The sequence below is a fragment of the Oenanthe melanoleuca genome, chromosome 1A, assembly GCF_029582105.1.
Source record: "Oenanthe melanoleuca isolate GR-GAL-2019-014 chromosome 1A, OMel1.0, whole genome shotgun sequence".
NCBI lineage: Eukaryota > Metazoa > Chordata > Aves > Passeriformes > Muscicapidae > Oenanthe > Oenanthe melanoleuca.
In genome coordinates this window covers 1917826-1940332 of record NC_079334.1, presented here as the reverse complement: position 1 = coordinate 1940332, position 22507 = coordinate 1917826, and the positions used below count along the sequence as shown (strand labels likewise).

At 41.2% G+C, this 22507-nt stretch overlaps 1 protein-coding gene across 1 annotated transcript in view; it reads left to right on the top strand.

The window, feature by feature from the left end:
- Positions 1-22507, top strand: part of RERG (RAS like estrogen regulated growth inhibitor) — an 84177-nt gene that overhangs the window by 40862 nt on the left and 20808 nt on the right. The window lies entirely within an intron of this gene.

Sequence of the window (22507 nt, the reverse complement as noted above, 5' to 3'; positions counted from 1 at the left end):
GAGAAGAACCCTGGACTCAAACGGTTTTTGATGCAGCCCACACAGAGCATGGAGATGCAGGATGATCTCTCACCTCCCTCTGAGCCAGACTTGAGATGGCTGGAGGGGAATGCTGGGGGGATCTCCAGGCACTCCTGGCTGTGCTGAGAGCACATCCAGCATGGTCTGGGACAGCTCTGAGTCAGAGGGAATGCCAAAGGCATTCCAGGGCAGCAGCCACATCCCAGCACACTGCTCACTCCAGGCTGCTCCTTCAGGGAGCAAAATGACACCAGAAAACTTCAGTTTTCTGAATTCAGAAAAGTTCAGTTCCAACTGAACTGATGAGGGGAGTAAAAATGAAAAGGGAAACAAAATATTTGCAGCTGTTTGAATAGGAAATTTCTGTGTCATTCAGACCTCAAAATCAGGTTTTGTTCAGGCATCAGCACATGTTGCTGCACTGGTTTTTACAAGACACCAGATGCTGATCTGATTTGCTTCACAGAAGCCATTAACAATCCAGGAGATTTAGGAGGCTGCTGATAAGAGAAGGAACAGCAGCTCTGTAAAATTGCCTCATTAAGTGTCAATAAGGTTGAAGTGGGAGTTTCATCTACATTTGATCTCTTCCCAAATATGTGGAGTTGTTGAACCTGCCCATTTTCCTGAATTATGAAACTATTAAATTAAACCTTTCAGAAAGTAGTAGATTAATTCACTATCCTTCACTGAAGAGGCAGCTGTAGAGATTTTTTTTAAACTGCTTTTTTTTCTTTTTTTTTAAATATCAAAGCTTTGGAGGCTACCACTGACATTTACTTACTTGGTTTTAATTATTATTTTCAATGCACCTGAAGCTGTTGTCAGAAGATTTTTTTGATGTATGCTGCATCAGCAAAGCTAAGCAGTAATTCCACCTGAAGCTGATAAGTTATAAATAAAAGTTTGGAGAGCAGTTACAGTTAAGTGTAAATATTTTCCACTTGATCTTTTAGTTTTTCAGTCCTGCCTAACAAATCCTTTCTAAGCTGGATTCTCCCTTAGGAACCAGTTCCTTTGCTGGAGCTGCTCTGGGCTCCCTTGGAATGGAAGCAGTAGAGTTTGCTGTCATTTAATGAAAACAACAGAATTCAGATCAGAAATACTCTTAAAAGGAGGTTTTACAATTAAGAGCAGCCTTTTCCAAGGAAGTTACAACCAGTGGACTCATTTCCTGCTCCTGTGGTTAAAATTTGTAGTTTGCTGAAATTTTAGAAGTGGGGAGCTGATGCTGTTCTGAGTTTTTATTAAAGTTGTGGTGGGTTTAGTATTTGCCACAAGGCTTTTCTAAGTGACATTGTCAGCACCATGGCAAAAACCAACATCCACAGCTTGCAATAACAGAAATGTTTCAGTACACTCAAGTGATTTAAGTGCTTTGAGGATTTCTACCCTGATTCCTTGAAAGCAGAACTTGAAATGTCACTTACAGCAGAAGAAATTACAAATACACATATGAATAACATCATTTACAATTAAAGGATAACTAAACATTCCTAGGGATGGATATAAACCAGAACAATTGGATCCAAACATAAGCAGCCCTTCAGACAGACTGAGATCTGGTTACAATCTTTAGAGCTGAAGCATCTCTCTAAATATCCCTGAAAGGAAAATATAACAACTTGCACTGAAATTTCTGTTACCTTTCAGCTAAGGAGGTGTGAAGACACCACCTTAGGAGGTGTAAAATAAACAGCCAGTTTGGGGATAAGTAAGGGAAAAAGTCAATAAAAAGCTCAAATTTCTCATGTTTGCTTCTGAAGCTACAAAGCTGTTGAATTGTGGGCAAATAAAATGAAACATTTCCCTAGCACAAATGGCAAAAGAGACTGAGTTAACCACATGAGAATTCACATTATGTTTTTGTAGGTAAAGTCCAAAAAACCCCCTAAACTGTTCAGAGTATATGCAGATTAAAAAAGTATATTAAAGTATATTATAAAAGTATATAATATAAAGTATAGAAAATAATGACTATATAAAATATAAGTAAAAATATAAAAAATATAAATATAAATATAAATATATATAAATATAAATATATAAATATAAATATAAATATAAATATAAATATAAATATAAATATAAATATAAATATAAATATAAATATAAATATAAATATAAATATAAATATAATATGGGAGGGGTTGGGATGTGACCCACCCTAAACTGCTCTGGGCACTTCCCTAGGGAATGCCACAAGCAGGGCATGTGGTCTTGCAGGGACACCCAAACTGGGCTGTGTAAAACTGCTGATAAAAATAAATAACCTTTTATATAGGGCTGATTGATGCCATGGGCTGAGGAGCACAGAAAATCAAGGAAACTGCAACAGAATTTTATGGAATTGTTATTTCTGTTGATAAACTGAAAGAAGTAGGCAGACTTGGTTTAAGAAGAAGGCAGACTTAGTTTCTACACACTAAAAGGCTTGCTGGGCAGACTGGATAAAGCTGATGATTGCAGATAGCAGAGATGAGCTTTTGTACAAGGACAGTCAGACCTGTCTAGAGTAGAGATGAGATAATTACATTTATCTATTTTATTTCTCACCATGTATAACCTGATCAGTAATTAAACTGGGGCTGTACTATGAATTTGTGCTGGTTTGCTTTAAACAGGCTCAACCATCTTTTGCTGCCTGTTCATTTAGGTCTCTCTTCACATCACTGTGCCAAGTAAATAATAAAATTAACTTTTTGGGAGACCAAGTGTGAGCACTTATCACATCCAGCATTGGTTCAGTGGTTACAGGTCACCAGGGCTCATTCCAGAGACCTTTTGTCTCCATCAGTGGTGCAGATGTTGAAGAGACAAGCTGCACCTTGTGGCTGTGCACAGAACAAAGGCCACACAGGGCTCTCAAAAATAAAGCACTTAGTTTGTAATGGCAATTAATGTAATCATCAGTGCTTAACAATAAAATAATAGTAAATAACAAAATAATAAAATGCATAATGATCACACATCAGGGGAAGACAAGGCTCTTAACTGCAATTTTATCCTAATTTGGCTGAGTGTGAAAGGATAAATCAGTGAGATTTTAGGACAGGATGATATGCTTTATGTGAGTGCTCCTCTGAAAGAAATAGGAAATAGTATTGCCAAAAGCAGTAGCTTATCCTGTTGAAATTGGGAAAATTTCAAGATATCTTAGAGGGTATTATTAGTAGAGGGTGTTTAAGAAAATAATAATTTGGTCCTGGGAAAAATGTCAGAAAATACAGGACTGTTCATGTTTTTAATATTTTTTTCTGGATTTTAAATTATTTTTTGGTGTTTAGTAATGGAAAATGAAAATATTTCATTTGATAATGGAAAAGAAATATGCTCCTGTTAGGAAAAAGTTTAGACTATTCTGCAAGCTAGTTAAAATTGTCAGTGAAAGAAGAGCAACTAAAAACCAACAGGTTTCCCCTGTGTTGATACAGAAATAGACAAAAATCATCAGATCATTTAAGCTGGGAAAGACCTTTGAGATCATTAAATCCAACCATTAACCCAGCACAGCCAAGGCCACCACTAAACCAGGTCCTCAAGTGCCACATCCCCACATTTTTAAATAAATCCAGGGATGGTGACCCAAGCACTGCCCTGGGCAGCTGGTGCAGGGACCAGCAACCTTTTCTCAGCATTTTTCTCATATCCATTTTAAAGTTCTGTGGTGAAATTTGAAGCCCTTTTTGTCTTTTTCTGTCTGAGCCTGACCCTCAGCTGGCTGCCCCTCCTTCCAGGCAAAAGGTCCTCCCTGACCCTCTCTTTTTCCAGGTTAAACAAATCCAGCTCCTTCAGCTGCTCCTCCTAAGATCTGTGCTCTGCCATCCTTCCTTGGGCACATCTCAACACACAAATCAATTCTCAGCTTAAACAGAGCATTGGACTGCCTCAGAAACTCACCCTTATTCCACTATATTGGAGCAAAACCAGCATTTCTCATTTCTCTCTGAATTAGCTTTCACTCTTGTAAAGGTTCTGCACAACTTCCAAGTGCATTATTTTTCTTAAATGAAAGGCTGGTAATAATATATGGCATTAAAAGATAGGGGAAAAAGAACAATTCCATGAATCAGAGTCTGTCATGGCTTAAAAAACAAAACACAAAGTCCATCTTCTCTGAGTTAGGAAGTTTTTCCTAAAACAATAAAGCCATGGAAGACAAATGAGCCACTGGCTGAAAGGAAGAATAACTGTATAATAACAAATATCACAGCAGACAGACAGACAGCTTTTCCCTGAACATTTCAGAAGTTTCAGATACATCACCCCTGCCATGACATTTAGCTGGGGCAGAAGAACCCACTCCCACTTGTAGATCTGGGAAACCTCATTGAGCCAAATTCTGCTCCTTGACACCTTTCCAGGAGCTGTTCAAGGACCATGTGGAGCCCTGTATGCAGCTCACAAAGCCCAAAGCTCTGCAGGTGCTTTGCCAGAGTGAAATGGAGATCTTGCCTTTTGCAAATGGGGAGATGGAGACACAGAGACACCAGGGTCTCCTCCCACACTGTTTCAAGGCAGAGATAAAACATGCTGCACACCAGAGGCCCTTTCCATCCTTAGATTGTGCTGCTGCTGCTTGTAAATATTTATCCATCTCATATCCCAAACATGGCTGATAGTGAAGGCTGTAGTGACACAAATACCTTTCCATTTGTATTTTACTACACACCAGTGGTGGCAAAATCTTTGCACTCTAGAGGCATCTTGAAGAGTAATGATCACTCTGGAATGGAGAAACCATTGAAGACAGGCATCACAGAGAGAATAGAGTATGTTTTAACTTGTACATGTGTCTGAGTGCTCACTTCCACACTGGGAGGAATTCCTCTATATGGAAAACATTCATAATCTGACACAAAATTGAGCAGAACACTGAACTGACTTGTTACAAGGAATTAAAAATTGTGAGGGAGGTTTGCTGAACACTAGCAGACACCATAAGCCAGATTCCATCCTCATTCTGTATAATAAATGTTTGGTAACAAAGCAGAATAGAAGTGAAACATATGCCTGTATAATTGTAGGTAAGAAAGAGATGCAGCAAAAAGAAAAAAGTATTTTTAGGGGAGAGCCAGTGTGGAGGAAAAAAAATATATCATCAAAGTTGGGACACACTATTGTAGAACTGAAGGAACCTAAAGATGAAGCAGCTTCATGAAAACTGAAAATACAGAAAATAATTTTTCATAAAAACCCATTTCCACTGTCTATCTCATTATGCCCTTGGGAGTTGCTTATGTATTTTGTCTGCATGAAACAGACTGAAATTCATCTTTGGAGTATTTTGCTGCTGGCTGTGAAATCAAGAAGATGCTCATAAAGAGAAGCTAATAAGTGCATTTCCAACTCGCTGGGCTCAGCATTTCTGGTGGGAACGACCAGCTAACAAATGGTGTGTGGGAAAGCAGCAGCAAGATTATGCTGCTTTTCATCCTTGTTTCAGATCCATCCCACATGGCTGTTGGTCAAAAGCCTTTTCCCATCCAAATGCATCTGGAGATAAGCCAGGACACTGGAGAGTCACTGCAGCTTGTGGCTGCCTGCATCACATCCTGACTGGGATTTGTGCTGTTGGCTTGAGCTCAGAGTCACACATGCTCTCCAGTTTGCCCCATGCAGTCAGGGTGTTCAGGCAAATATATCTTTTAAATATATATATTTATATAAATAGCTATAGTAGCTACAGAGCAATGGGGTTATCACTGAGACCTTGCCCAGCAGAGCTGTCTCTGTGTCCCAGCTCCAGCCCCATCATCAGCCCAGCAGCAAGCCATTATTTCCCAGCCTGGAGCCTCACCTGAGCCCTTGCAGAGCTGCCTGGAAGGTGTGTGATGAGCAGGGCACCCCTGATGGGGCTGCAGGGTGAAACTGTGGCTGTGACTGTGAGCTGGGCTGTGCATGGCCTCAGGTCCTTGGGAACACATCCCCACCAGCACCTTCAGGCAGGGAAAGGTCCCCTGCTGGTTTGTGAGAGTCAGAGGGAGATGCACTACACAGGGATTTTAAACTGTTTGTGTTCTCTGTGTTATAACAAACTCTGAGGCAATAATTACTTCCCTGAGGTAATATAACTGCACTAACACCATGAGAAATTTGATCTGCCCATTTCCTGGTTTTGGCCACAGCTCATGAAATCACAACTGGATAAAAGGGCCATTCTCCTCTACCTACACAGCTATTTTTGGTTCTTCACAGCTTATAAATAAAATAATCTCTGAAAGTGAAATTGGTCAGGAGTTCTTTTCCAACCAAATGGCAAGTGCCTTTCAAGCTCTTGGGGAGACAAGAAAAGTCAAAATAATGTTTGAATCACAATTGTATGTTTGAAGTATTCAAAAATGAAGCCATGTTCCTACAAAAACAGATACACAAATACTCTGATCCTGTCCCTGGAGAAGCATTCATGGCCTCAGTGATTTCCATGGGGTTAGGATAACCAAGTTATGTGAGCTGGATATTTGCTCCAGGCCATTTTGCTATCACAAACAGCAGCTACATGATAAGGATCACAAGATATTTCTGACAGGAGGACAAGTGTCACTGATAGACTGGTTGCAAAAACTTCATCCATTAATAAAAAGGCCACGAGCGAGTGCAAGGGATACAAATGAAGTATTTCACTTTTTTGGGGCTTCATTTTGAAATCCTGTTGAGCTGTACCTATCAAACATTTTCCTGACCTTTTCAAAGGCCTGTCTTCCTGCAATTTAAGGTGTGTGTTTGGGAGCCCAGGTTAAAAGGAGCCTCCCCTCTCATCCCCTAAGCCTGAGCACACACTGGGAAGGGGAAGTGACAAGGTGAGAGGGAACCTGGGCACTGAAAGGCACCTCAGACCCAAGACCAGTGTGTACAAAACACAGCTCTGATACTGCAGCAACACTGCTGCTCTGAAAAGCAGGGAATTACCAGTTCAGGTAATTACAGACTTCATTTTGAGCCAGCACACTCCCAGCAGTGTGAGCACGCAGAGACTAAAAGCATCAAGTGCTTCCCAACCCAAGCAGCATCTTAGAGAAAAGGGCTCCAAAAATTAAATCAAGAGATGCAATCTCACAGCATCAAGCATAAAATAACTGAATATTTGATTTCCTCAACCATTCCTACCTGAGGCAATGAAAGCAAGATTACACTACAGGGTGAGAAGGAAAATTTATGAGAATAGTGGAAGTAAATCACAGTGTCTTATTTGTCCATGGTGTGCAGAAATTTCTCAGAATCCAGAAAATTTTTTTGTTCTTGTTGTGTTTCAAACACAAACAAGGAATGTGTCCTGAATCAGTGCAAGCTTTTGAGTTTTTTTTTTCCAAGATAAAGAGCTGTAGCATAAGTAAGAACACTCTAAAGTCCTATTTTAGGGGACACAAAAACTAACTCCTTAATTAGGTGAAGGCCTCCAATTCTTACACAGTACATAATCCAAACAAAATTAAATTGTAAATCAATTGCAAAACACTGAAGATTTTATACCATGTAACTTTACCCCCTTTTTTCCCCACTCAGCTGATGTTAATGAGCAAGTATGAATGGGTTGTATTAGAATCAAGTAATGGTAGGGATAACCCCCAAGTATTTGTACAGTTTTTCCTGTTCCCTGCCTGACCTGCTCTGCTTCATGTCAGTGTCTAATTGAAGGGGCAGGGTTTGTCTTTCTGTGCTGTGGTTTATGTAGTGTCACAAATGCTGATATTGATCTCTTGCAGTGGAGGTTTCTGTTTGATCTCCCCAGTGTGTTATTTTCATCAGGTCCTTTCCACCCACTTGATTCATTTGTTTTGCACAAAGCAGGATTGTAACTGGGCAGTGAGAAGGGGGAAGTTGTATGTGCAGAGTAAGACTTAGTAATTCCTATATTTCCTGTAAGACAGAGGTTATTTTGAGTTTGGGGTTTTTATGCTTTCTTTGGGGAAAAAAAGGACCTTGCCAAAGCAAATGGCATCTAATTTTCCCATCCACTGCTTGTAAAATATTGACTAAATAAACTTTTACCTTCTCCCTTCTTAATTCTCACACTGTTCTGGGATAGAGTAATCTTGTTCTGAGTGCAAATGTCATTCCTCTCCCAGTCAACAACTGCCTTTGACAAAACAGCACATCTTCATTTTTCCCACTGGTTGTTTAAAAGGCAAAACAAATGTTTTGCCTGTGGGAGTATTTAAGATGAGATAAACTGTGGGTATTGGCTTCTCAAAGGTCATCCCAAGCTGATGCTATAACCTTGTTCTGGTGGTTTGTGAACTTGCCCCTAGCAATATCCACAGAAATGGTTTAGTTTTGGATCATCCAGCAGCATTATGAACCTGCACTGTCACTGTCACAGGTGGGCATTCTCCTAAGTGGGCTCTGACTCACTTGCCATTGACAGTCTTGGAAGGAGGAAAATCCTTGGAGATGCAAATTAAAGGTGTTAGTAGGAAACAACTCATGTTCTTCTGCAAGAAGCAGGAAAAAAAGTAGAAATCCCAATGTTTTGGGATTACATCCTCATAGGATCAGCTGAGCATTGTTATAGCACATGTTCTCTTAATCAAAACCTTTTCCAAGGCAGAAATTTCTCTGGCAGAAAATAATTCCCTCCCTGCAATTGAGCTAAAGCAGAGTGAGAACAGGGCTTCTCTTCTCTTTCTCTTCTCTTCTCTTCTCTTCTCTTCTCTTCTCTTCTCTTCTCTTCTCTTCTCTTCTCTTCTCTTCTCTTCTCTTCTCTTCTCTTCTCTTCTCTTCTCTTCTCTTCTCTTCTCTTCTCTTCTCTTCTCTTCTCTTCTCTTCTCTTCTCTTCTCTTCTCTTCTCTTCTCTTCTCTTCTCTTCTCTTCTCTTCTCTTCTCTTCTTTCTCAACTTTTAGACCTTCTCTGACACTGGGAAACCAGGAAAACTTTGAAGTTCTCTATGGGGAGAGTGAGCCCAGCTCAAGGTCTAGGAAACAATTTGATATCCTGAAATGTTGAGCTGTGACAACCAGCCATCCTACCTGCCTGCCAGCTCCTGTCCTGTTCCCTTTATCTCCCTCAGATATTCTCCCAGATACCATTGGAGGCTGCATTTAAGACATTTTTGACATTACTCAGGAGGACCAGCATGGTTATTCCAGTGCTTTACAGCCCCCAAGTGCTGCAGAGCCTCCAGGAGTGGTTTTTGCTGTGCAGCAGGTCCCTGGTGCCCAATCCTGCAAGTAAATATGTGACTCATTCATCCTACAGCAGTGTGGGACCATAAATATCAGGCATTTATTTGCTCAACAGAAGGCCATATTCATGTCTCTGGGTAGTAAACACTCAGGCCTGAGACAACCCCAGCGTGGAACTAAAAGCCAGAAATTAAAAGTTTTGCTGTTCTGTAGAATTTCATGTTCCAAGGTGCACTGTGTAAGTAAATCAAGAGTGGTCCCTGCTGAGAATTGTGCTGACTTTCCTAACAAAAATATATAACAAGTTTGTTGTTGTTCATGTCTTAGTAATCTTTTAAGGCAAAAAAAATCATTGTGTCATGAGCTGCTTCCAGTCAAAACATGCTTGACAGATTCTAATTAGCACATTCAAAGGGGCACTTTTAGCACAGTTTCCCACATTCACTTCTGCAGCAATAGTGTTCCAAGGGGGCAATAAAACCAAAGGGGGATTTTGTACTGTAAGAACATTTGATTGTTTATCTGTGCTTACCTGGGTGTTACATGCTCTTTCCTGGCAGAGAAGAATGAATTTAAATGGGAAAAAATACTAAGAATCTTTCAGGTAGATGGGCTGCATCATCCTGGAGATATTTCCATAGCAAATCAAATTCAGTGACCTTAGCCCTAGCAGAGCTAGAAAGAGCTCAAGAACACATACATGCTTCTTTGAACTGATTTAATTTCCACCTGAAATATCCACAGTGTGATGCAAGTAAAACACAGGCTGGAGATACCTCTAAAGAAGTACCACTAGAGACTCCAGCATTACAGGTACATTGACAACTGCAGCATAAAAATCCTGCTAGCTCACAAATTAATGGTAGCTTTGGAAACCAAATTCTGACACAATAGCTCTTCAGGGGACAGTCTGGAGGAGGAAAAGCATTTTAATTTGGTTTTGACAAGCTGACTTGGTTCCTCCAGCCCCTTTAAGGCAGCATCCCCTTCAAACCCAGCACTCTGAGAGTGCTCTCACTCTGTTATCTGAGGATATAAGGCACATTTCAAACCTTTAATCACAGCCACTGAACAGCCTTCTTCAACACCAGATTTAATTCTGCAAACAAGACAATTAAAATGTGCAGCTGAGTTGCACTGGTTTTCTAGAACAGCCTCACACTCAGCTTGGACAGGGATGTGTCCTCACAGTGTTTGCTCTTCCCTTTTCCTATTCAGATACTAGGAGCAATCTCCAGAAGCAAAATCTCTCAGCCTGAAGGACTTAACACAGTTCTCTATTATAGGAACTGCAGCTTCTCCCTGTGATGAATTTCCTGCAGTGCAGCAACTTTCCAAGATTTAGTTTCTAACTAGAGTATAAAATTTAAGCAGGAGAAGCAGCATCAAGCAAGATGGGCAGAGAGTTCATCCTCCTCAAACCTTCCTATACTGGAAGAGAAATAGGCACTTATGTTTTGATTCCAGGGTGAATGTTGTCCAGTGGGTACATTAAACAGGTTTAGGGTCTAATATAAAAGCTCTAATAAAATTGTACTGCACAATAATTTGTTCTCATCATAATTCCTACTGAACTCAGAGCTGAGCTTTAAAAAAGAATCAGTGGGGCACTACAGAAAATTAGAGTTCACACCAGAGTCTAGAGTGCAGGATAAATACTCATCATGAATGGGAAATAAGAGAACATGTAATTGTGAAGGGAAAGGTGCAATCTAGCCACTTCTTCATGTTTCTCTAAAGTTACAATCTGAGAATATTGCTCTCTGAAAAGATTAATAACTACCAGCATGTAGTTTATGTCAGTGAGGGTTGACTGACCATTTTCTCCTCTGCTCAGAGCCTGTGAGATCTCTGACCTGCTCTCCCCAGGGCTCTCAAAACCCAGGCATGAAGCAGCCAGAGTGGTCACTCCCTCCTTGAAACCTCTTTGTAGGAAAGCACAGAAAGGCACCCAGAGTGCTCCCAGGTCCTGTCACTGCTCTTCTGGGACTCATCACTGAGAACAATCCCATTAAATGTGTGTTTTCTCTGGCACCTGGGAGCAGTGTCCTTTGCAGCTCATAGCTTACAAACCAGGAGTCAGTTTGTGACTTGGTGACCATTTCATTGCATGTGGTTTTTCTGTGTTATCCACATGCACAGATAGGAACCATGCACATGACCCCAATTTTGCTAAATACATATAGCCAGACATAGATCAGAAATACATGAGTACATTTTTAGGCAAGGTACAACAATAGAAAAAATATTCTTACAGCATCTAGGCAGATCACTGCAGGCACTACTATGAGCCAGCTATTTTCACCCCACCTGCCCTCTGAGTTTTTGGCATGCCCTGCACCTTGCACTGCTTGTTGCTTTCAGTGCATGCTGTTGCTGAGAGAGAGTGATTTGAAGGCAGATTGCAGGAAGGTTTAATCTAATCAATTCTTGCTCTGAGCACTCTAAACCTGCCAGATTACAGTGCTCACCCAGTGCAGCTGCCCCTCCTGAGCCTGCACCTTGCATTTTGCCCAGGGCTGCCTGGGGGTGCCAGGGGAGCCTGGGGCTGCAGAAATATTTGGGTGCTTTGCTATAACTCATCTCTGCTTGCTCAAGAGCCCTAAGAGAACCTGCTGTGAGGAAAGTTCAGGATTTTCCTCCTGGTCTCACTCAAAGCCAGCCAGAACAGAAGCATGTGGAAGAATTAAGGGAAAAGTAAGCAAGAGGAACTTCCCAACTTCAAAGGAAGTGCTGAGCAATTTTGGCTTACAGAGAAGCTTCAAGTAACAGAAACAAATGGATAGATTGGTCTGAATGAAATCAGAATGGCATTCATAACTCTGAATGCTCTTTTTCCTCATAGACCTGTAATTAGTGAATGCAATATGCTCTGTATTTTATGAAAAAAAATAATGCAGGCAATAAAATCTTAACTTTACTAAAAAATTTAGCCTATGCAGTAAAATGTCACAAAGGAGCATTACCTGATGGAGTCCAGAACTTTTTATGTCACCTCTGCAGGGGAGCTGCCAGCAAATTAATCCATATAACTCGTGTTTATCATGAAATGGTAAAACATATTCTTCTAGTTAATAAATCATCTTGCAGACCTGTGTAGATAAACAAAATTATCTCACAGCTCATGCCAAATATTTATATCAGCATGCTTATATAGCTGAAAACATTACATGGAGAAAAGCTACGTGCAATTAACTGGAAAGCAGGAAAGATCAATTGCTTATCAGCAATAAACTGGCAAAATATTTTGGGAGCTCTTGCAGGATTTAAGAACCCAGCATTCAGTTTATATAAAATCAAGGTCACAGCAGAAGAAAAGCAGCACACTCCCTAGGTAAGAAACTCAGAAAATCAAATCAAAAAAGTTATAACATTATATGATTGTAAAACACAGCAGCATGCACTTGGGTTTTTTGTGAATGGAAGTTTACAATGATATAGAAAGAATGTAAAAGAAATATAAAACATAAATGTTGTTTCAGTACTTAAAATATAAATGCATTTATGCCAGGCTTTCTTTTATTAATCTCATGGATGGCTATAGGCAAAATGGGTATAGTGGAAGAAAAAGGACAATAAACAAGAAAAAAAAATAAAGGATATGAAAAATCAGAAAAACAGTAATACTAAGAAAAACTAAAGCTATTCCCTAAGTCTTACTCTTACAAAACCTTGTTTTTATAAAGGGAAGACACCAAGAATTTTATTTATTTATTTACTTACTTTAGACTGTTCTAAATGCTATTAACTATAGAACAAACATCCCTGTGTTGTTTGTGGAAACCAAGTGAAAGAATGCAAAGCAAATATGCAAGTAAACTAATAAGCAGTGTTTATTCAATTACTGTTTTGTGCAAACAAGCAGAGTGATTTAATATCAGTTTGTAAACATCTTACCCAAACTGCATTTCCAGTTGATCAAACAACAAATCAGTTTAAAATAAGCACATGGAAAAACAGGCCAAAATTCAAAGGAAAAAGCCCCTCCAGAAATCAATAAGAAAGGATGAAAAAGGATGAAGAAAATAATGGAAAAGATAAAAGCAATTGTTCAAACTTTTTCTCGTTAAACAATGTTAGAAAACTGTCAACCAAAGAAAGACAAACACAAAAAATCCACTCATCTTGTATAAACTCAGCTGTGAATTGATAGTGAAAGATTTTAAACAAGACTGTCTGCCAAGAAGAGAAGTGGAAGTCCCAGCTGTAATTAAATATATTGACTGCTCTTCCTCTGGAAGCAGCAGAGCCAAAACTCCTCTATGATGTTTCTCTCAACTTCTCCTTTTCTGTGGCTCTTCCAGTGAAGACCACCTGGGTTTGGAAATGGGCACTGGAGGCTTTCAGGGCTTGCAGCTGTTTCATCCAGGTGTTTGTGAGAGGGGAAAGGATCTGCTTGAGGACAGAAGGAGTGTCCCAGCTGAGGATCTCTTTTCCTGCCTGCCAAGGGGATTCAGGGAAGGAAAAAGGGCAACAATTGCCCTCAGCTGCCTCATCTCCTGTACCAAGAGAGAGTCTTGCAGTGCCCATTGCTCCTGTGAAGGGGGTGAAACAGAAGAGAATCTGCTTTTCAAATATAGGGGTTGTTATCTTTGATGAATAAACCATGTGAACTGTAGACTGTAGTCAGCTATCCCCAGCAGCACATCTGCTTTCCTCACAGATAGAGGATGCATAAAACTGAGGACATCATTCTTTACTGACATGTTGGGATTGTTCCCTAGGCAGTTTTCAGGTCTCTGAGTTTCTCTACCCAACAGCTTTCCTGTTAGGGTACTCCAAGGATGGAGAACTTCTGGGATATGAGTGATTTGTTATTACCAGTTCCTTTCAGACTCACTTATCCTGCCCCTTATTCTGTCCTCTCTCTCTGAGGTGCACAGTCCCAGAATCTGGTGCCATTCCCCAAATCCCAGGGGAAGCTGCTGCCCCTGAAGATGCCCTTTGCCATGTGGCCATCTGCTGTGCTGAGGGATGCTCAGGGTGCTGCCTTCATCCCACAGCTCAACAGGCAGCACCTCCTGGGAGGATTCCAGGCTCTTCCTCCCAGTCTACCTTAGGCTGGAAATCTTCCCAGCATTATTAGATTCTGCAAGAGCTGACCTTTAAAAGCCCAATTAGCCAATCTTTGGGCCAGCTCTACAGCAGCAGCTCAGCTGGCCTGGAGAGGCAGGAACCAGACAGTTCACTTCTGACTAATGTCATTACAGGGGGACAGGAGGTGCACCCAGACACTCTAATTAAACTGCTCAGCAGGCTGTCATGATTGAGTGCACAGCTCAGAGACTGCAGGGCATGACAGAACCCCTGGGCTTGGGCCAGTTATGTGTCACAGACATTTCTGAGGGCTTTGCTGGCAGTAGTTTCTCACAGAGCTGGCAAAAGGGAGGGAAGGTTTCCAAAGAAATGGGGATCCATCACTACCAGTGCTCTGGCCTCTGTCCTAACTCACCTTATCAAAATTAATGCATTAAAGCACTTGCAGAGTGGAAGAAAATGCTTTCACTTGCAAGTTAGAAACAATCCTTCATGCAGTAGAGCCCCTGAAATAGAGTCAGCTGCTCAAGTCTGACCCTCTGCTCCTTTGCTACAGGTCAAGAGCCTCTGGCCAGTGTTAATGGTCATTCTCTGTCTCCCTGACCCATCTACTTCAGATATGGGATTAAACAGACAACCAGGAATCCTGCAGAGAGGAGAACTTTGCAACTCTGCTGGAGTTTTTTGCTTTTTCTGGTGTGTCAGATGGAATTGTGGACTGGCTGCATTTGTCTGTGTCAGTGTTTGCTGTCCCTTTCACTGGGGTTCTACTGACATTTCTTGCTTCTTTCTCTCTCTCCTGCTCACAGTAAATTGCTTCTGGTTCCATGCAGGCCTTTTCTGTTAACAAATGGAAAAGCTCAGAGTTAAAATTAACTACTTGTGTCAAATAGGGCCTCCCACAGAAGACACTGGAGAGATGAGAAGCTCTCTCTTTAGGAGAACACTCAGGAACTTAAGCTAAGCCTCCTTGGTTTCAGCTATTGCAGGCACTGGGATTTCAGTCTTACCTTCTTTCTTGTGTGGTTGGGTCTGCTGCCCATGTCAATTTGAGAAGATCACTCCTCTCATTGCACCTAAACAATTCCCTGGGGCAGGAGCTTCATCCTGCACAAAGAAAAGCTTTGGTGACTCCAGCAGGTTGCACTCGGGCTGCATTAAAGGAAAGAAGAATTCAGCACAAAAATCACCCCAGAAATATATGAGCAATGGCAGGGCACTTCCCAGCTACTGAACAATCTAACTCCCAATCCAGAATAGCCTCCTGATGTCTGTTTCTCTAAGAATAATTTCAGTGGCATATGAGTTTTCTTCCTTTTCACTGTCAGCTTAATTTCCAGGAATGTTTTTCTTTTTTCCAGCCTATGCTCTCTGTCTCAGTGGCTTATCTGATAATAGCTTGCACTGGGCTCTCTCTGCTTTCCAAAACTCTCAGTCCTGGTCTTATCTGCTCTAGCAATGCATGACATCTCTCTGTATGCTGTGCTTTATCTGTTAAAATGAGAGTAGTTGTTTGCCCCTTTTCTGGCCATGCCCATTGCTTCAGAGAAGTGAATTATTCAGCTCTTCTTGGGCTAAACCCTGAAGGATGGGAGGGAAGGGAGTTCAGAGGATGGGTGGGAATAACAAAATTCCTGCTTGAGCTCTGGTGTTGATAACAGTGGGGAGAGAGGAGTTGCTGCCTTGACTTCTGATGCTCCAGGACAGCAGGTGGAGCAGACAGAGAGGGGCAGAGCAATTAACAGAGCAATAGAGAGATAGGAGTGCAGAGCAATGCTGCTGGGGGGCACAGGAGCAGCATTGCTGGGTTTTACTGGGTTTTACTGGGTTTTACTGTCCCCCCAGGGCTCCAGTCACTGAGGCTTCATCACATCTACCCTGGGTGGATGAGCAGGAGCTGCCTCAGCCCTCCCATCTAAAGATAAAACCTCCCAGGGCAGGACACTACCTGTAAGTGGAGTTTAAAGACCATATCTCTTCTTCTAAATGAAACCAAAGCAGTACAGAAGGGATTTATGACTACTTCAAAAAATAACCCTTGCTTCTGTAAAAAAGGTCAGCCAAGCTTTCAGCTTTGGCTGAACCCAGCTGGAGCTGAAGTTCCCCACCCTACAGCAGAGTCATTTGTTAGAGCACAAGGCTCATCTTTTTCTCCTGGGGAGGCTATGCCAGGATACATCAGGAAAGTTTAAAATGCCATCTAAATTTGCTTCCTCTTTTAAAAGCAGTAGAGAACCAAAAGTTACAGATTAGTCTTGCAGTCTGTGTACAGCTTCTAAAGGTACATTTGTGGAAGCATTGCTTCAGCATCCAAGTGCTATTTATATTTCTAAACCACTTCTGCTTTGTCAGCATCAGTCTATCTGCAGTGATAATCCATTTATCCCAGCAATAGCATTACACACAAGTTCCAGATGAAGCTGAGGAATGGCCAGGGAAACTAAAGACCAAAATTTTCAACAGCTGCTTAGAGACTAAAAGAGCAAGACAGGATGCAAAAAAAATTCTAGAAATGCCCTAGTGTGAGAGAAATCTCCAGGTGTAGCAACAACATACCAAGTAACAACAAAACCAATTAAAACAAACAAACAAGAACAAAGCAAACAAAAAAGCCACAACACACCAGTTTTGGGGAAAGAGCATCTTTTGAATCATGAGAATGTAATTAATTCTCACAAGTGAATCAGGGTGGATGCACTTGGAGAGCTGCAGACTGGGGAGTGACAAGAGGCAGGAATGGATGGAATTACACAGGGAAAGGGCATCCCTTCAGCCCAACACTGTTTCAACACTACTGGCTGTCCCTCTGTTCTGCCAGGTACACTAGAAGTGCTGAAAAGGGAATCACCCATTACTCTGGGCAAACAAAATGGAAAGCATGGTGAAAGCACCTCTTGGGCAGGTTCCCCAGTCACAGCATCAGCTTTCAAATGAGCAGCTGGAGGTTTTTTACCTTGTTAGATTGTAGAGTCTCAGGGCTGTGTTCCTTCATGTCTCCTGCAGTGTCATGGTGAGCAGCTAAGCACACACAGATTGCTGCAGGCAGTACAGGGCACTCTGCAGGGCAGGACCAGGAGAAACAAACCTATCCTCTTCTCTTCAACCACAATAAAAGTATTCTGTTCTATTCTGCAGCCAGAGAAGGTGGAATTGTTTATGTGCTCTCTGCTCACTCTGAAAAGAGCACAGGGTGAAACTGAGGAAGTGTCCTTAAAACAAAGCATTAGAAAGAAAACTTAGAGATTTAAACTTAGAGAGACTTATCATACTGGCCCAAGAAAATAGTATAAACTTATATCATCATAATATCATAATATCATCATAATTGCAAACTTCCCTAGAGCTGAATGGTCTTTGAGCCCCTGACATAGTGGTATGTGCCTACCAGGCTTGAGGAGGGAGGGGAGGATCCTTGATGGGAAAGATTCCTTGCAGAACTGCTGTGGGATCTTTAAAGTCCCCCTAGAACAAACAGGAACTTGGAGTTTTCAGCCTCATGTAAAAGGAATGAAGAAAATCCCATCACTAAGGTCACTTCAAAGTGGATAAACCACTGAATGAGATAAAGACTGGAAGAGCCCTGAATATCTGACTTGTTACATATATCTGTGTAATTCCTACAGACAAGAGAATCTCACACAGACAGCACCTCGGACTTTTGGTGAATAACTCATTATTCAGCATGGATAAATGTAGAAAAGCTCCCCCTTAATGCAGACTTTTAACTAAATACAGCTAATTACTCAGCAGAGAGCAGAGGAGCACTCCCTGGAGCTCCTGCACTCTGGGGAGGCAGGGCCAGGTCTCCTGGCAGCTGTGATGAGCATCATAAACTAAGTTATGCTAATCCTCCAAGTTTCAGCCTTGAGATAAGTCAGAGGTTTTACAGCATCCATTATCTACTACTGTGTCTTTTATTTTGTTTGAAGGCATGCAATGTTTATTAGCTGAATGCCCTTAAGCATTGAAAATGAAAGCAGAAATTTACCATTTAAATTTAGATCATGATTCCCCCTGTCACACACACGCACACATAATTTTAAAGTCTACTCTGAACAGTTCCCAGGATTGTGTGTCCAGATTCCAAGCAGAAGGCTAATAATAACCCCTACATTATTGCAGGCACCAAATGGGTGCTCATAAAACTGTAGTTGCAGCCAGAGATAGGAGATGATAGTTGTTTATCAACACAATTAATTAGTTTAAATGCATTTAGTGCTGTCACCAGCACTGGGAACAAAGCACAGCCCTCTGTAGTGTACTGACTGCACTTAGCAGTATTTATTTTTGCCCATCATAATATGGCCTCATAGGAAATCACTGCTTCCAGGATCTGGGATTAATTAATCTCCCTCCTGACAGGGGTTGGATGGGATGAGCAGTGATGTGAGCCCAGGCAGATCACCAGTTACTTGTTCAGACTGAGCTTTTGTCTTCAGCTGTTCCCTTCTACACTTGGCAACAGGTTTTTTTTTTTTTTTTTACTGTGATAAAGATGTGGTCCATGGTGTTTACCTTCCACACCTTCCATTTCACTTCAGTTGTTGATCACAGTGTTTCTATCATTCACTTTTATCCTCCTGCACCATTGCAAACCCTACTGTGGAAATACCTTTTAAAAGAGCTTCTCTGCTCCTCCTGCTGTGTCTCTGAAGCCTCCAAGTGTAATTGCAAAGCTGTTTGTTCAAAAAAAAAAAAAAAAAGAAAGAATTATTAAATTGTACAAACAGAAGAACAAAAGTTCAAGATTCCAGGTGGCAAGCATATAACAAGAGCAGGTGTCTTGACAACACAGAAAAGGAAGGAGGTTAAAAAAAAAGGCATAGCTAAAATATGAATTTGAAAAATATGTGTTCCCCTAAATATTGTGTTGTGCACTGTGTTAAAAAGATGTAGCATTCATCAAGGCTTATGTCATCAGGATCATAAAAAAAAAGGATCATTAAAAATTCATTAATCAGTTTTCAATGTATTTTGTTACCTTAATTCCTCATCTTCCTGGGACACAGGCACCTTCTAGGCATTCATCCACCAACTGATTCAGTTGTCAATCATCAATCAATGGGGCTGGTGCAAACTTCTGGTGTTCACCTTTGACATCTTCCATTGTCAAAGAAAAATGGAAATTGCACAGGACATGTGATCTTTCAAGATCCTCCAGAATATCTTGGATTGTAATCACAATGAAAAGCTTTTCCAGGTTGTCTGAGATTTCCATGGGGGCAAATCCAGAAAGCCAAGGTGTGCATGCCAAAAAAAAAAAAAAAAAAAAAAAAAAAAAAAAAGTTTATCACAGAAAAAGCCAGGGAACAGTTTGTTTTTAGTTTGAGGCAAGCTGTAGTCTCATTTGATATAGTATACATAACTTAAAATCAGACAAGAAAATTATTATAGCCAGGCTGAGGAGGAGAGAGTGGCAGCTGGTCTGTTCAGACTGACCACAGAGAAACAGCCAGTGCTGTCCAGCAATGTGAAGCATGGAGCCCAGCATCCCTTTGTGCCATTTCTTGTCACCATTTGTGTGAGGCAGCAGCAGGGCAAGGCACTCTGACAAAGGTGCATTTTCTGCACAGGCAGTGATCCAGCATTAATGCCAGTGGCTTTACTCACCCAGTGTGCTGACTGCCCTCCCATTCAAGCTGACTCACTGGGAGCCTGATAAAACTGGTTTTTTAAGCATTTTGAATTACTCTAAGCCTTCAGCCTAGCAGCAGAGTAAGCTGTGCCTTTCCAGAATGGCTTTGTCATTACCAGAAGGTACCACAAATAAAATGCCTTTTGGGCAGAGCAGCAGTGAGGAAGGTGCTGAAACTCCAGAGGGAGGTGGATTGGATCCTTGGGTTCCTCAGGAACAGCTGGGATTTGTGGCCAGGCTGCTGCTGGCAGAGGATGCTCTCACAGAGCAGCTGGGCCCTGCTGCCCAAGGCTGACACAAAACTCTCTTTAAACTTTGTTGGAAAAGTTTCTGCATGTCTTGGTGCATGAGACCCCTGGGTCTGCACCCCTCCCCAGGTGTGAGGGCTGATAAAGCAACTTCACTTCTCTCCCCTTTCTTCCAGTTCTTCCTGTTCATCTCCTGGCTTTGGAGCATGGGAGAGGGAAGGGAGCAGACCAAAAACCAGAGGAGATCCTAAAAACAAACTCCAAAATCCTATTCTCCCACAAGAAACCAAAACAAAAACAAACCCAAACAACAGCAGCATCACCACCAATACCAAAAAATCCCAACAAAACCAAATCCCCCACTTCAGCACTGGCCTTGTGTTTAAGGCCTCTGTTTCTGATCCTCCCTTTTCACCTTTGCAGGGGATGAGGCTGCAGCTCCACACCATCCCAGGAGCAGTTCAAGGCATCTCCAAAACACCCAAAATTACTTTTTCCTTCAGTAGTGCCATTCATGTTGCCTGCACCTTGTTCCAGGCTCAGCTCTGACAGAGTAAAATCAGGTTTGAGCCCTTTTGGCACACAGGGATCAGCTGAAGCCAGGAGCTGGTGCAGGCTGAAGCAAAGGAAGTGCTTTTGTACCAGTGATAGCTGGAAAAAAGGATCCAATTAATCCCCCAGAATTCTCCAGTGTGATACAAAACAGCAGTGGATAAAAGAATAATCAGAGGCTAGTAAAGCTGGGCTTGTTTGTTTTAAAAATGAAATTCCTAAATTGAAAGTTCTTTGAAAACAAACTGGGAGGTGTTGAGTCATTTCCTTTGAAAATCAAAAAACTTAACTTCCTTGCAAAAAATGGCCTTTCTGTTCAAAATACATTCCCCAACAAAAAAACATTCATGTAAAAATGCTTTGACAATAGCCAGATCATCCTGCCATTGAAAGCATTATAGAATTCCCTCCTGTACCTCTTTTTTTTTTTTTCTTTTTCCTCCTTAAAGATTACAAACTAATTTGACCATAAAAAGAGAGTGGGATGTTTTCTAAATTCAGCACTGAAAGAGATGTAAGGGAAAGAAAATACAAAAAAGTTACAGCCACTGAAAATTTTGACATCTTGCCATTTTCTTATTGAAGTGCTGGATTTCTAAAGAAAAAAATTTCCACCCCTTCTTCCTCTTTTTTCTTTTTCCTCTCAGATAAATCTAACTTTTTAAACTTTCATCTTGAGAGGGAGGGTTGGGTTAGCATCAGAGTTTTGTACTGAGATCCCTGTTCTACTTTCCTCTACCCAGTGTCTTTCAAAAGAACATGGAGATCCAAACCTTGCCTGTGTCAGTTATCCAGAAAAGCCAAAAAGTTATTTGTGTGTGATTTCATCCCCAAGATTTGCCACCACAAACATCCTCTGTGTCAGACACCTGGAGGTGTTACCACTGACCAGGATTTGGAAAACCATGTTTTAATAATAGCACACCAGAAAGTTGCTATTGGGCAACAGAACAAGTTACAGAATGAAGTCAGGAGAGAGAAATGGTAAAAAATGTGGATATTACCCTAAAATAATCAAAACCATTAGACAGACCAGTCTGATAATTTATCTCTCACATGGAAGGCAACTGGTGGAATAAATAGCCTTATATTGAAATTATATATTATGGAAGGGGGAAATTTAATGTAAATTAAGCCTCTTGCTTGAGTTCCATATGAAGCAACCTTTGCAAAAAATTCCAAGCACTAAAAGCAGTGGGGAGAACATTACAACAAAAATCCACCTGTTCAGTGAGGATGGGATGAGTGACTACTAATCAATAAAAAAATCAGGGTGAACTATCTAGAGGAGCATGCAAAGAAGTCCAGTCTCCTAGTAAGACAGTTGAGATGAATATATAAATATAACATGCCCTGGATTTCCAGGATTTCACATGAGCTCCTTGAAACTGGTTACTTTTCCCCAGGCTCTTTCCCCTCACAAGTTCCTAAAATCACATCTTTCCCACAGAAGCAAAGTGCAATTACATCTGAAACAGATGGAAATTGCCACTAACAAAAGAAATGCTCCCCAAAACCTTTTAGCAGAAATTGCAAAGTGACAGTGACATGAAATACAGTGACATTTATTCAGGCTGGAGTGTGGATAACCTGATGGAGACTGCTAAAAACCAGAGCTGAGCAGGACTGTGGTCTTTGTCTCTTCCACAGCCTCTTCCATTCTTTCCAAACTTGCAAAAAGAAGGTTGGTTATTGACACCTAATTGAACAACCCACTGAATTATTATCTGAAACAGCCTTTGGATCCCTGCTGCATTCACATTCTGCATGTAAAATGCTATTCACTGTAAAGATAAATCCAAAATACAGCACTTAATATTGTACATTTGAGAGCTTAGTAGTGGTGTTGGAACATTTGACCATGGAATGGTGGTTTCAACCATGAATCTGC